Raw genomic sequence first — 13306 nt, forward strand, 5'->3', positions numbered from 1 at the left:
AGTGCCTCTTTCCCCAACAAGGGGTTGTGTCTGCTATTTTATTTTCTCTCACACGTAGTAAGCCGGGGAAAGGCACCTATAGGACGTCCAGTATATAGCCCTGCCCCCGCGGCTTCCCCCCAGATTTTAACCTTTCCAAAACAGGATACCTTAAGAAGATGTTTGCCTGAAGGGGGAGGCCGTAGGGCGCATGTGAATCCATGAAAGATACCAACACTGGAGAAATGGAGTTTCTGGAAAGAAACTACTCCCTTCTCCAGCATTGGATCTTTCATGGATTCACATGCTGTGAATAGACTATGTAGCAGTAAGAGGACCTGGCGGTGCAGAACAGGCCGTATACGAGGCAATATAAACAAAAACAGACATATCACTTTCAGATAACTGAGAACAAAACATGAGCAAAACTAAAACCCCGAGAGCTGCAGGGTTTACCTTACTGGAACAGCTAGTGAAGCACAGCACGCCCAACTTGCACGTCCTCAGCATGTTGTTGATTCAGGCAGTAGTGTCTGGTGAACGAGTGCGGTACTGGCCACGTAGCTGCCTGGCAAATGTCACTGAGTGGTATGCCCACCCAAAGAGCTGCCGACGACGCCTTGGACCTCGTAGAGTGACCTCTAGGAGTCGACTGTAAAGGCTTGCTGGCTTTTTCGTGGCAGAATGAAATGTTCGACGACACCCATTGTGAAACGCCTTGCTTCGAAATTGGCTTCCCCTTGTTGGAGGGCCTGAAAGCCACAAAGAGTTGCTTCGATGCCCTGAACGACTTTGTCCGGTCCAGATAGAACTGCAAAGGCCTCTTGACATCCAAGGAATGCAATGTTTTCTCAGCTGGAGTGGAAGCCTTAGGGAAAAAAGGTTGGCAGGGCTATCGCCGCGTTCTTGTGAAAGTCAGACAGAATTTTAGGAATAAAATGGGGATTCATAGAAAGGAGAACCTTGTCCTTCATGAAACGCAGGTATGGACGGTCAAAGACCAGAGCCTGCAGCTCCGAAACCCACCTGGAAGATGCAATAGGCACCAAAAAAATGACCTATGTGAGAAATGTTATGGCAGCTGTTGACACAGGCTCAAACTGTGGTTTCATGAGGGCCGCAAGCACAAAGTTGAGACTCCAGACCAAAGAAATGATTTCTTCCGGGAAAAGACCCTTGAGAAAATGTTTAACCAATCTGTCACTGAACAGATGCGCAGAGTTGCGCTGCCGCGTGAAACTTGAGATGGCTGCCAAGTGGACCTTGATAGACGACAACACCAGACCCCCCTGTTCATGGAAGGAGTTGTGGAGGTGAAATCCCCAACGGCTGCAAGTCTGGTGTCCGAACCCGTCCACACTTCAAGAAGTAGGACGGATATCCTGGAACTGGTGGTTGAACTCATTGTGTAGAAGAGAAATTCTCCCTACCAATGTACCCCTCTAATGTGCTTGAATAAGTATCATCAGAGGGATCTATTATTTGGAACATATGGAGGACGCACACAGGACACCAGAGGCTGCAAGCAAAAGGCACAGAATGAATACCACACTAGGATTACTTGTAATTGTGATACAGTGAATACACAAGGTTTGAGAACCTGTTTCTTTGCATGGGAAGGAAAACAATAGTGCCCTGTGTCAACCTGGAGGATGTATTCCTTCTGCAAACAGATCAACCCAGATTACTCAATATTACGGGAAGCCCAAGAAAAGAGTAAAGTAAATAAGGGGTGATTCTTAACAACAGGTGATATGTTCGTAAACTGATGGAGGTCCTCCAGGAAGTCTGTAGAATCCAAAAATGGCTAGTCCGACGGCACGAGGACGGCTAAAGACCAAGAAATCAGAACAAGACTAGGAGGTAGACAAGGCAAGGTCCGGTAAGGCCTGGTAGCAGGCAATGGGTTGATGCACGACGAGACAAGAATGAACGAAGACACAGGCACAAGGTACAAGAGAGCTGCTGGAAAAATCAGAAGCACCGAAGCATCGCTAGGGCGAAGCTTAAGTTGAGCAATTTATGACTAGTGGTTAAAGCATATAAGAACTGTGGATCTCTGCACTAGGTTGTTTATTCGTGTTGTTGCTTGGTTTGTGGTGACCTGGTTATCTGCTGCTGCCCGTATGTGGGTTTCCAAATGGACAGAGCTCCTGCAGTCCAAATTCTCAGTATATGTATTTAGCTGGGATTGGAACCCTCTTGTACGTTGGCGCTGGATCGGGTAATGACCAGTTTTCAATTGACAGTACGGTTTTCTTCAATAATATTGTACACCTTTTAGGTTTTTGAAAAAGTATTGAATTTTATTTTGTCAGCTGTTCACACATGTTCGTTGTTTGACATTGGTTGTCACTCATGTGACATACATCCTAGTGTGTACGTTGTTGTAACTACCAATCATGAAGCTACATGCTTAGGATTTTTAAGTGCCGACACGTATTTCAACTGATGTTTTTTCTCAAGGCAGTTGATTGTATTCTGATGTCCTGTATGGGTCTCTGATTGGGTGTTGGTAGGTGGTTGGCTTAATAGCATCCGTTGCCGGTTGGGTTCTGTGTCCGCTGATGGTCTCTCAGTGATCTGCAGTAGTTAGCGATCATGAGTTCAGCAAGTCACATGACCACGTGGACCGCATCTCCTCAGTCGCGGCGTTTGCCGTAGTGTATGCAAGGAGTACCAGCATTTCCAGGGTAACCCCCAACGCGCCTGGAAAGATGCTTTGTCACCATAGGGGCTAGTTGTAGTATGAAATCGGGCTCGTGGATGTCCGGATTCCAGACAGTTCTTTTTGGAAAGTCCCTTTCGGGTATTCAGTGAAAACCGGGCAACCCGTGTTAAAGGTGCAGGGGGCGTGGCTCTGGATGGTTTCCCGATACCTGGCTCCTGAGGACACCAGGTACAGAATATTTTCCACTCACAGGCGCATGACACGTTGGTAGATGGCGCCCTCGCCAAGATGTGGCAACATTCTTGAGGAATCCTCAGACTTCTGAATTCTGAGTGGTTAGGAGCCACGCTGCTGGGTTGAGGATGCCACACCATCCCGTTGTCCTGTAAAAGAAGATCCGGCTCTGAACACAGGTGAAGAGGGCCATCTTTCGCTAGATGAAGGTGGTCTGAGAATCAGATCTGTCTGGGCCAGAACGGGGCCACCAGAATAATCCTGCATGGAGCCTTGCAAATCATCTGAATCCAGGCCTGTCCACTGGAACAAGAACGCGTCCCCCCTGGGGTCCGGATGCAACACCCTTCAGGCAAAGAGACGGCATTGCTTGTTCTTGGGGCTGGCAAACAAGTCCATAGAGGGAGTGCCCTATTTTACGAAAATCCTCGCCACCTGGTCATCCTTCAGCCGCCACTCATGTATCTGAGGAGACTCCCTGCTGAGAGCATCGGCCTGAATGTTTTGAATCCCTGGATGGTAGAAAGCCAGGAGCTGAACCCTGTGTGCTATGGCCCAATGTCAGATGGCCTGAGCCTCCAGGGACAGGGGCTGTGAATGTGTGCCCCACTGTTTGCATAGATAGAACATAGTTGTGGTGTTGTCAGTGAGAATCCGAACCACTGAGTCCTGAATGAGGGGAAGAAACAATTTCAGTGCCCAGTGAACCGCCCTCAATTCCAGAATGTTGATATTCAATGCAACCTCTGAGAGGGACCACAGGCCTTTCACTTGGAACTGGTTCAGGTGAGCACCCCATCCGACCTGGGAGGAATCGGTCACGATCATACACCGAAAATCTGGTTCCACCAGGGGCATGCCCCTTACAATGTTGTCAGAGAGAGTCCACCACCGCAGGGCGTTTGCCAGAGACCCTGAGATCATCACCTGGTCAGACCAGCAGCAGTGGGTCTGTAACCACCTTGAAGCGAGAAACTCCTGCACTGGACGCATGAACAGACGTCAATTCGGAATGAGTGGGTTGCAGGACGCCATGGTGCTGCAAAGAGACATGTACAGGCGGACCAAGACCGAAGTTTCCAGTGAAAACGATCCCGCTAGGGACAACAGCTTCTCTATCCTTTCCTTCGACGGCCTGACCTGATTGAGCATCATCTGAAAACGAGACCCTAGAAAGACTAAATCCCTTGAGGGCGTCAGACAAGATTTTCTCCTACCTCACATGGTCCAATATAGGGATCGAGAAGACTGCTTTCCTCCTCTTCCCCAAATGGTCAAACAAAAAGCAGTCCTTCTCCTCTGGGATGAGGCCAAACCCATGACATGCTTTGGCCATCATGCCATGAAACGCATCAATATCATCTGGCGGAGATGGCTGGGCCAGACTACTCGGAGCATCCAGATCCGGGTCAGTATCCTAGGTGTCCGCTCGTCTGGGCGCAGAGGAGACCATTGAGAAAGTGTCCTGCGGAACAAGACATTTTCACTCCGATTCCACTAGTTCCCCTTCTTCCTGATCCCTCCGAGGAGGACTGAACGCCCTGGGAGACGGCAGAGGAGGCCCAATCAGGAAAGATCTTCTGGGACGAGGCTCTCACCTACGCAGGGTTTCCGAAAACATCCTTCTGACGAGGAATGGTAGGTGGGTCATGCATCAACGGAACAGCCAGAGACTGAGGCACAGGGACCCTGGCATTCAATTGCCTCAGGAGCGATTGCAATGTAGTAAGGTAATGAGTGCAGATTGACCAGGGGAAACTGCCGCGGGACAGCCCACTGATGTGGACGGAAGAGAATGATGCAGGCCCTACACCGAACGATCCAGAAACGGCTGCTCTTCCTCCTCCTGATCCGACAACTCATAAATTGAGGGTGGCTCATGTTGGATAATATCCATAGGAAGTATGGCCATAAATCCTGTCCCGGACTACCACATTGTATCCCTGGGAGGTGATAGACTTCCAGTGCCCACCAGCGTCACTGTTGAGTTCTGCTTCACCACTGTGCCAGAGCCGTCGTAAATTGAGCGGCCGTCGACAGGGTCATCTTCAGCGGGGTCGTAGATATTAAAGATGTCGACGGAATGTCCCTCATCGAGGGGGCCAACCTTGGCAGATCTGATGCCTTCAGTACAGGCGGCGGCGGCGCAGTCTTCGGCACCGACCCATCCTTACACGGAGAAGACGGCTGTTTGGATGTGGACTTGGACCGCTGCTTGGATGACTAATGGCCCGAAGAGGAGCAACGCCTCTCCTTGGAGGACTACTACTTGGTCGACGAGGACGAATAAGACCTGGACTTCCCCTTGTCCGATGCTCAAGCCTTCAGAGACGGCTCTGCACGTCTGTGAGGCCGTGAACCAGGGTCCCTCTGCTTATACGCCTGTGGCGCACACTTGCCTTGAGAGGGGGGGGCCCCCCAACCCCGCACTACTTGACACATGTCGAGCCACTGAAGATTCTCTGCCTTTTCCCAACTCCGACACTGGATTGGCCTCACTGGTACGTTGCTTCTTAGGCATCTGTACGCCGACTGCGCCCTCTGGAGTTCTGGCGACCTCTTGGCCAGAGGAGTAGAGGACCTGGCACCGGGGGAAGAGCCTACCTCCGAAGCCAGCTAGGCCCCCTTATTCAGCCAGCAAAGCAATCACCCGTTACCGTCCTTGAGGGTCTTCTGGGAGAACCCCTGACAGATGTCACAGTTCTTGGCGGAGTGATTGGGGTACAAGCAGTTTGCATGGGCGTCCCCCTCATGCACATTCTTGAGGCTACAGGTCTCACACGGCTGAAACAATGACTTCTGCGGACCCACAGATGACATGACAGGAAGTAGAAGTACCGAAAGAACCACTGGAACAGCGAAGGATGTGCAGAAAAAAGAACAAATTCTCTGGAGAGAACACAAGGTGATCTCAACAGGAAGACGGTTGAAATCTGAGGGGAAGCCGCGGGGGCGGGCCTATATACTGGATGTCCCATTGGTGCTGCCTAAAGCGCCCATAAAGACGTTGATAGGACACTCAAGGTGTCAAAGTTTTTCCATAGGAAAACCACTATATTAAAGCTACTGATATTTCCCAGCCGGACGACGGGAAATATTCACAGCATGTGAATCCATGATAGATCCAATGCTGGAGAACTAACGTCATCTAAGCCTGTGTGTGCCTGTTCATGCTTGGCTTATTGGAGGACAAGACAGACAGGGTGTAGATCACTAAGCTTGGCCTCCTGTATATTCTTTCCATCGAAATGTAACATCTTACTTGATGCATTATTGAATATCTATTCTGTTTTTAAGAGAACTGTCCTGTTCACTCCTTCATTTTGCTTGAACACCCCCCTCCCCATGCTGCCGCTGTTCAAGAAATTGTCTTCTTGATTTCTCAACAGCATGGCTTTATACTTTGTGTCCTCCCATACTTCAGGTTATTAATAATTATCTTACTGTAGTAATAAAAGGATATCCTAAATGAACACAGTTCTTCCAACAAAACATACACAGAGTACAAACCTCTCACCATATGGTGTATAGTATGCAACGCAAAACCCATTCCAATAAAATAATAAAATCTGACATCCTATCTAAATCCAATTTTGGTCCAATAGAATATTGCCATATGGCCTCCACATCTACAAATTACTTTCATATTAAATCACGTGATCCTGCATGTTCCTGGACTTATTTTTTTACGATATAATCAGCCTAAACTACAGTATTAATAAAAAAAGTTGAATTCTCAAAACAAGACGTCTGAACAGATCCAATCATGAGGTCATACTAACAGGTTTGACTTCATACAAGAGCATAAGCTCGATATCTTAGCTGAAAGCGAAACCTATCTTAAAAAATATGATGGGCAATCGATATACCTCCCTCCCAGACATGTATACATTCCCGAACGGAAGCTGAGCAGAAGAAAGAGAAGCAGGAACATTTTTAAAGACAACTGTAAACTATGTTTGGCAATTGCAGATACTATTCCTCTATCTGATTGAACGCCTTTGGAAAACTCTAAGCATTTCCAGCTTTTTAACAATGTATCACCCCTCTTCCCACTATGTTATGCTCCTCAATGTGTGCACAATTTCCTTAATTTTAATCACTCCTCTTATGAGGGTTGGTGCCCCTTCTTTGAAATGGGCGACCTAAACAATGGTTTTAATGACCAAAGGCAGATTAAGCCAATCATTTAGCCCCTATTATTTTAGAACTAAGCTTTAACTTACCCACACCAAAACAAAAACGCACTACGGATGACTCTAAATTGAGCTACTGCCTGGAACTACATTAATACTGCATGTGAAACTCTTACTCTGGATTGGTCTGACCATGTGGCGGTTTGTCACTACCCAAACTAATCGAACCATAAACAAAAAAACTGAAAGATGTCACAATTCAAAATAGAAAAAACAAAATCTTAAATATTCTCATCTGAAAACAAAATCACTTGAAAATATTTCCACCATCTTTCTGAAATCAGCAAACCTGGGTACCTTAGCTCATGAATATCACTCACAAATTACTAAGACCATTGATGAAGGCGCACCAATTATTACCAAAAATACTAAATGTAAACACAGGTTAAATAGCCCAGCCTGAGGATGATCAAAATCAAACTTAGAAAATATGTACAGAAATGACACAAAAACCCAAATGCTACAAATATTCTTCACTAAATTCATCAGACTAACAAGCCTCCAAAAAAACCTCTTCTTACACACCCTTGAAAAACAGAACTATGGAATTGCCTGCACAACCTTCTGAAACTTCGTACAAAGAAATTCAAGCAACATGCGCCAATAAAATAAAAGCCATACATAAAACAAATCAGAAAGGACAGCACTAAAAGGAATCCATGCATATTAGTACCATCGAAGACTATCACGCCAATGAAACAGCATATGTTTAACTCTCGACCCCTTTTGAATTACATTTCTCATGATCTCCAGCAAAGACAATTCTAGGCATTGCCAATGCCACAGCTATGTCCCAACATACCCTCCTATCATTATGCAACTTGTTAATTCCTCATTTCCTGAGGCCAAGATTGACCATGCTGACATTTTGGGACTAGAGTTATTTGTTTAGCCGTCGTAGGTCTAGAATGGGCCTCCAGCACCCTGTCTTCTTTCTGACCAAAATGTATCTGGAATAGATTATGGTACCCCCAAGCCACTGGGGAATCCTTCGCAGCATGGCCAGTACTCCCTCCAATAGCTGAGGGATGTGCTGCTTCCGACGGGCCACCGGAGGGATCTGCGGACACCTGTGCTGAAACTGCAGAGTATGTCTTGGGCGAGAGTGTCCAACACCCATCTTCGGTGGTGATCTTTTTCCACTTGCTGACAAAGCTCGTCAGCCGGCCGGTGAACGGGTGGGGGCCCGAAGTCCTGGTCGATTCAGGCTTGCTTTGGCGCCGGAATTCTGACCTGCGGGCGACGGTGACGCTGTCCTCTGCCGCTGGCCTGGGAACGGCCTCTGTAGGATTCCTGAGTCGTAGATCTGGAAGGCTGATTGTATGATGAGGAGTAACCTTTGAAAGACCTGCTCAACTTTCCCCTGGAGGAGAGAAAATAAGAGCAGTGCTGCTGGAGGGTGCCCAGGGAACGGGCCGTCTCTGTATACGCCTTGATGGCCTGTGGGCACTAGTCGACAACATTTCCGAAAAGGTTATCTCTGTCGAAAGGCATGTCCAGTACCTTCGCCTGGATCTCCTGGTGGAAATTTGTGGCCTTCATCCAGCCTTGGCGACGAAGGCAGACGCTGTTCTTCATCCGCCGGAAGCCTGTGTCTGCAACATCCAGTGCCACCGATGGCGTGATCCAACGCTACTTCCCCTTTCTGAAAGAGAGCGATTTCCTCCATCTTCTTGTCAGGGAGGAACTCCAGAATCGGACCCAGCTTGTACCACAGCTCCCTATCGTACCTGGCTAGGATCGCCAGTGCGTTGGCCGCCTTGATGTCCGACTTAAGGAGTACTCCAGCCTCTCTTCCTTTGCAGATGCGGAGCAGGTACAAGAGGATCTAGGTTACCTGGCCTAAGCCCCGCCCACCTGGCACCCTCCAGGTTGCGGCACTTTTTCCCCACTTAGCAAGCCCTGCCGACCCGGTGCCTTCCAGGTTGCTGCTCTTTTTCCCCCACTTAGCAAGCCCCGCCCACCTGGCGCCTTCCAGGTTACTGCTCTTTTTCCCCACTTAGCAAGCCCCGCCCAGCTGTTGCCTTCCAGGTTGCCGCTCTTTTTCCCCACTTAGCAAGCCCCGCCCACCTGGTGCCTTGCAGGTTGCTGCCCTTTCCCTACTTAAGGAACCCTCCAGCCTCTTCTCCTTTGCAGATGGGGAGCAAGTGCAAGTGGATGCAGGTCACCTGGCCCAAGCCCCGCCCACCTGGCACCTTCCAGGTTGCCACTCCTTTTCCCCCATTTAGCAAGCCCTGCCCACCTGGTGCCTTCCAGGTTGCAGCTCTTTTTCCCCACTTAGCAAGCCCCGCCCACCTGGTGCCTTGCAGGTTGCTGCTCTTTCCCTACTTAAGGAACCCTCCAGCCTCTTTTCCTTTGCAGATAGGGAGCAAGTGCAAGTGGATGCAGGTCACCTGGCCTAAGCCCCGCCCACCTGGCGCCTTCCAGGTTGTCACTCTTTCCCCCCCCCCCCATTTAGCAAGCCCTGCCCACCTGGTGCCTTCCAGGTTGCAGCTCTTTTTCCCTACTTATGAAGCCCTCCAGCCTCTTTTCCTTTGCAGATGGAGAGCAGGTGCAAGTGGATCTAGGTCACCTGGCCTAAGCCCCGCCCACCTGGTGCCTTGCATGGTGCGGCTCTTTTTCCCCACTTAGCAAGCCCTGCCCACCTGGTGCCTTACAGGTTGTCGCTCTTTTTCCCTACTTAAGGAGCCCTCCAGCCTCTTTTCCTTTGCAGATGGGGAGCAGGTGCAAGTGGATCTAGGTCACCTGGCTTAAGCCCCCGCCCACGTAGAAGGCACCAGGTGGGCGGGGCTTGCTAAGTGGGGAAAAAGACGGCAGTCAGTACCCATTTTAGGGGTATGAGATATGCCTCGCAGGGGGAAGGCGCGAGGAGGAGGATCGTCTGGGAAGAGAAGTGGCAACAACGAAGGTAAGCGTGGAGCGGTGGTATGCAGAAAAGCATGATTCAATCGTTTGCAAAGTTTTCCGCTTCACATAATTGCACTGCGTTCTTTTGCGCTACGATTAGTTCACGTAGATCCCCTGCATCCATAAAGTATAAACTGGGAATGGGACAGTGTTGGGTTAACTGTGCACTGCTAAGCCCTGGACCAACGCCGACTTAGAGACTTCCTTATGGCTCATGTGTGCGTGCCAACCAATCCATACACATTCCGTGCCACCAACATAATTCTTGGCTGCAGCTCATCCCATTGTTCAAAAATCTGGCTGTGGTTCAGCTTGGTTAATGCCTCATGTAATTCCTTCTTAATAAAGTACTGTCCACTCTGACACAAGCTAAGGGTTAAAGCCTGACCTAGACTAACACTCTACAAAGGGCAGGCCAAGGTGGATTAATGGGGCATGGAACAAACAGTACAAATATTACAGTAGATGTCATACATAAAATTCTGCTGCATCTCAGGTAGTTGCCCAGAACTTGGCATGCACTTGCAATAAGTTTAGCTCTGAATATACTGGAAAGGTTGTTACTCGTTGGATAACTGACCCCTTTCTAAACAAATGCAAGTCCTGGATATAAACAAACTATTGAAACTTAGCTTAAAGAGTGCAAGATGGTTACATGTTAAATGCAAAGTAACAGTGATAAAGGTCAGTTGAACAAGCAAGCCCGCTTTATTGCAAAAAATGTAACAACCTACGACGAGTCTTAAAAAAAAAAAACTCTTTCATTTCAATGGGTTCTGGCAACAGTTAGCGCTTTATTAAGAGCTTCAACGCAAAACAAAAATTGAAAAGGCGAATAAAAATTCGGAAGTCCCTCAGAATTATAGACCAATTTCCGTAATAAATTTAGACTAAATTTTAGCTAATATTTTGCCCCAATTTATCTCTAGGTTGATCTAGAAAGGTCAAGTGGATTTATTAAAGGTAGACTATCTTCTTCTAACTACAGATAGTTTTAAGATATTTTAGATATCGGTAATACATCCAATGATAGTTATGCTGTTTTTGCACTTGATGCTGAAAAAGCATTTCATAGGGTTGAACAGGATTTTCTTTATTTGAAACAGCATGGTGCAAGTTCTCAATTCATTTTAATGATTTAATAAGGCTATTCAGGACATATGTATGTTTCCGCCTTTTATCTAGGAGGTATGAGGCAAGGGTGCTCTCCGTTTCATATTTTACTTATTTTAGCTTTGGAACCCTTCCTTGAATTAATAAGATTAAATGAGAATATAATTGGAACTGAATTGCCCAATTTAAATATTAAACTTGCTGCATATGCTGCCAATATTCTCTTTTTAAAAAACCCAAATACATGTATTAATTATGTGATGAAATTAATTTCCCTATTCTTGTCGGTTTCTGGTTAGAAATTACATGCTGAGAAGTCTGAAATCTTACACTTAAATATATACTGCGCTAAACAGGACCTCCAGATCTCAGGTAGGAAATGGTGCCCAAGAGGTATTAAATATTTAGGGATCCACATTTCATCATCTTTTAAAGATATTATGAAACAAATGTACTGATGTCTAAACTTAATTACTTCATTCCTGGTCTCCCTTGCATTTAACATGAGGGGGAGATGCTTAAATCAATTAAAAGGATGATTTCTCCAAATATACCATATACTGTACATGTGCTTACTTTCTCCTTCTTTAAATCAACTCATTAAAGTTTGACAACATTTCTTTGGGGAGAAAAAAAAGACACCAAGTATTTCACAAAGTAAGTGCAAAAAAAATTAGTAAAGGCAGAGTTAAATTCCCCAGTTTCAAGTTATATCATTCGGCATATACTATTAACTCAAGCCTGGTTTATGCCTGAACAAAGCCATGATGTGCCCACATGGTATTTTATTGGAGAAATTATGTGTTTTCCTTACATAAAAGTTAGAAATAAACTCCTCAAGAATATGTGTATTGAATTTAGATCACATTATATATGGTTTAATAAACGATATGTATGTGTTTATTAAACCATATATAATGTGATCTAAATTCAGCAGGTTTTTTAATAAGAGGGAATCTAAAATTCCTAAAATGCTCCACTGAAGCTCCTCAATACACATATTCTTGAGGAGTTTATTTCTAACTTTTATGTAAGGAAAACACATAATTTCTCCAATAAAATACCATGTGGAAAATAGTTCTTTTGGAACGTATGGTTGTGTAAAGGCATTCAATTTGTTAATCAATTTCTTGAGGATGGGATGCCTATGTCTTTTAATGATCTTAAATTGAAATTCTTCCTTTCTCTCTCCTTTTGACTTCAGTTTGCTAAAGTTATGGATGCGTTGATGGAAAATATTTCAGTTTGGTGTAGTAGGAATATATTGCCTGATCAGAATAGACAAATGTATGAATATGTTGATTTGTATATATCATCTAAATTCTAAAGAATTCTTACCACCTACAAAACTGAAGAACGACAGTTGTCTGAACTAACTTGGGAACAAGACTGTGACCTAGTAGGTGAAGAAAATGTGGAGCATCATTTTGCATACCAGCATGTTAGCTAGTCTGACTCAAACAAGATTTCTTTCAGAATAGAGTATTCATTACTCCATCTAGACTTTTTCATTGTAGTTCATAAATGCTTGTCTTGCTCTGAAGATTCTTACAAGTACAAGTTTGTTGAATGTAGATTTGTTAAAACGATTTGGGAGGATTGTTTGGAATGCAATTATGTGGATCCTTAAGATAAAATTATATGTTCAAGTTAAACATTTACTGTTAGGATGTATAGTGCTTGAAGGTTAGGTAATGGAGCTTGTTTCTTGTTTGAGCTATTGATTCTTATTGCTGTTCAAACTATTACTTCCAACTGGAAACATTTGGACTGTGCCACTTACAAAATGTGGTGGAATTCAGTGTGTAATATTCAGACAGGAAAAATGTTTAGCACCTTCACCGTTGATATTAAAAAAACATGAAAATAATAGGAATTTAATTATTGACATGTTATCAAACTACTCTCGCTTTATAACCCAATATGTGTTTTATCTTTTTATTTCCGCCCCTTTTTCCGATTCCTGTTAGTTTGTGTTCTGTGTAGTGTTTCGCCTTGATTGGTTAAGTCTTTAAAAATGGTGTGTAATGAGTAACATATTGCCAGTTCTGTATTAACTTCGCTCCCATTTTATTATAAAAGTACTGATCTAAATATTTACTACGATTTTAGTGGAATGCAATACAAGAACTATTAAGGCTCAGTGTTCCTGGACTTTTATCATGCATTGCTTTCTTTTAAAGCAGATTGTAGTGATTTTATCATC

The 13306-nt window shown here is 45.5% G+C and overlaps 1 protein-coding gene across 7 annotated transcripts in view; it reads right to left on the reverse strand.

The window, feature by feature from the left end:
* The window catches only part of ATP11B (ATPase phospholipid transporting 11B (putative)), a 1683501-nt gene that overhangs the window by 1564815 nt on the left and 105380 nt on the right, over positions 1–13306 (reverse strand). The gene's annotated exons all lie outside the window — the stretch shown is intronic.

This window comes from Ambystoma mexicanum, chromosome 10, assembly GCF_040938575.1.
Source record: "Ambystoma mexicanum isolate Mex_15411 chromosome 10, UKY_AmexF1_1, whole genome shotgun sequence".
NCBI lineage: Eukaryota > Metazoa > Chordata > Amphibia > Caudata > Ambystomatidae > Ambystoma > Ambystoma mexicanum.